Below are 2915 nucleotides of genomic sequence, written 5' to 3' on the forward strand. Positions count from 1 at the left end.
ATTATCTAATATCAATATAGCCACTCCTACTTTTTTATTAGTATTTTCATTGCATATATTTTTAATACTTTATCCTTTTACCTTAAATTTTTTTTAATGTTCACTTATTTTTTTTGGTGGGGGGGACAGGGTGCAAGCAGGGGAGGGGCAGAGAAAGAGAGAGACACAGAATCCAAAGCAGGCTCCAGGCTCCAAGCTGTTAGCACAGTACCCGATGTGGGGCTCAAACTCACGAACTATGAGATCATGACCTGAGCTGAAGTTGGAGGCTTAACCAACTGAGCCAGCTAGGGTGCCCCTAGACTTTTAACTTTAATGACCTGAAGTCAAGCTCCTGTAGCCATCATATAAGTAAATCAAGGTTTTTACTCTATTCTGCTGATGTCTATATTTTCATCATTGTGCTGAGACTATTTAAAGTCAGCGTAATTATTGATGGAGGATGCTGTGCAGTGTTGTGGATCATCTCTCTGCGCATCTGCCCACTCTTCTCAGCTGAATGCTTCATGTTCTTCCAGTTTGCCCCATCAGTTGAACAGCATGCTTCTGTAATGCTCAACATCATGGAAGAGTATGACTGATACATCTTTTCTATCGTCACCACCTACTTCTCTGGCTACCAGGGTTTTGTAAACAAGACTTGTAGCACCATCAAAAACAGCTTCATAGGTTGAGAGTTAGAGAAAGTCCTCCTGCTGGACATGTCCCTGGATGATAAAAATTCTAAGATCTAGAGCCAGCTCAGGAAACTTCAAAGTCCCATCAGTCTTCTTTATTGAACTAAGGAAGAAACCACCTACATCTTTGAAGTAGCTAACCCAACAGTGCTGACTGGCTATGGCTACACATGGATTGTGCCTAGTCTGGTGACCAGGGATACAGACACAGTGTCCTTGGAGTTACCCACTGGGCTCATCTCTGTGTCCTATGATGAATGGGACTATGGCCTCCCTGCCAGAGTGAGGGATGGATGATTATTACCATTCTCACCACTGCTGCTTCCAACATGCTGTCTGAACACAGCTTCATCCCTGAGCCCGAAAACAGTTGTTACAAAATGTATGAGAAGAGAACCTACTAGTCCAACATGCTAAATAGGTATGTGATCAATGTCACTTTTCAGGGAAGAAATCTGTTCTTCAGTGAAGTTGGCTACCAGATGCTCCTAAAACTGGTGATGATCCTTCTGAACAAGGAGAGGAAGTGGGAGGGCATTTGGCAGTTCTCAAGCAAAATAGATGGATTAGGGATATAAAATTTTGCAACATGTTAAAGGAAATCAAAACAAAACCTTGGTTTTGGTCTCTGAGCTGAGACGTAAGAGTGCTAATACATTGAGAACACAGAAGCCATTTTTCAAATTTGCACCTTCATCTGCTTGTTACTTTGGTTTAACCACCAGATTATCTTCTTTATGCATTACCATTTTTATTGGTTATGGTGCTGTCTGAATCATGACTTTGTTCTAAGGGAAGAGTATACATGTGTAATATAACATAACTTGGTGAAGAAATCAAATCAGTGGTACAATTCAGAGGTTGTTTCCAACACAGTATACTGGGGAGATCTATGAAACCTAATTTGCAAGCACACAGGTTTGAATGTACCATGATTAGAAGCTTGCCATGCAAGGCTCTTCTCAGGATCTGTCCGACTGCTGGCTGCTCACAGTGTCTGACTCTATCATTAGAAACTAATTTCTGTGGGTACCTGACTACCTACATTCAATTCTTAGCTCCTCTGCTCACAAACTTGTCTACTTAGGACCTTGGACAAATTTCTTAACTACTCTATGCCTCAAATTTTCTCATCTATAAAATGGGAAAAAAATAATAGTACCACAATCACAGGGTTGTTACGAGGATTAAATATATTAATATTTGTAAAGGACTTGAGAAGGTGCCTGGCACTTAGTAAACACTTAATAGGTATTTACTTTTATTGTTATCCCTGAGTCCCACTTAAATACAGATGTTCCTGAGAATAATGTCAGCTCTTGTAATAACGAGCTGTTAGCACTCGTGTTTCTCTTGTATGTTCTTCAGGTCATTTGTTCCTTGAGACACTGCTGAAAATGGTTCTGTAGGTAAATAAGGTTGGGGGGTGCTACCTCCTATTTCTCATTCTGAGAGATTCCCAGAACATATTAACATTCGAAAGTTTAGATAGGTCGTATCTATAGCAAAGGATCATCTTTAATTTGATTCAATCTAGTAGTTCCCAAATTTATTTTATTATGAGACCCCTTTGTTCGTGAAATTCATATTCTGTAAAACATGTTGGGAAACACTGATTTATGGCAATTTCTATAGACTCTCTGAGCCAGGTGGCTGAGAACAAGCTTCTAGATGTCAGCATGGCTCTGACTGGAATGGAACCAAACTGCATATTTCTAGAAAGAAGAACCAGGAAAAGAGACCAGAGATAAATTTCTTGAAATTCACAATCTTGTCATAGAACCCTGGACAGGTAGTTTTGTGAATGCTTACCTGTGACACAGCACATGTGGCTCAGATAGTGGAAACCCAGGGCCTTATTCTTAAAATTGAAAGACCTCAGTCCATCATGTAGTTCCTTATATCAGGGCACAGCCATCAGACTTAGATTATTCCTTGTGTTCTTGATTAAAGTTGCCTTCCCTCTACTGAGTTATCATTTGTTCAAAATAGTTTTCTTCTGCACTCCTGCTTCTTCACCCCAATCAAGCTGCTTTTCACTGCTGCTATAGAGACATAATCATTTCAGAAGTGTTCTGGGACCGCATGTATAACAGGCACTTCTGTATACCTCCAGAAAAGGAGTTATTAATAACTGAAGCTTCACACATGAATCAGAGATGTCCAGCGGGGGTAAGTTTTAACTCATGATTACTGCCTCTAGTATGGGGCATCTCACAACTCTTCTTCCTTAAAGAG

At 40.2% G+C, this 2915-nt stretch overlaps 1 pseudogene; it reads left to right on the plus strand.

Annotated features, from left to right (window-relative positions):
* The first annotated feature begins 506 nt into the window (after positions 1 to 506).
* LOC132692956 (glutamate receptor ionotropic, NMDA 2B pseudogene) lies at positions 507 to 1255 on the plus strand (annotated as a pseudogene).
* The last annotated feature ends 1660 nt before the right edge of the window (positions 1256 to 2915 follow it).

The sequence above is a fragment of the Panthera onca genome, chromosome B1 (assembly GCF_046562875.1).
Source record: "Panthera onca isolate mPanOnc1 chromosome B1, mPanOnc1 haplotype 2, whole genome shotgun sequence".
Classification (NCBI taxonomy): Eukaryota; Metazoa; Chordata; class Mammalia; order Carnivora; family Felidae; genus Panthera; species Panthera onca.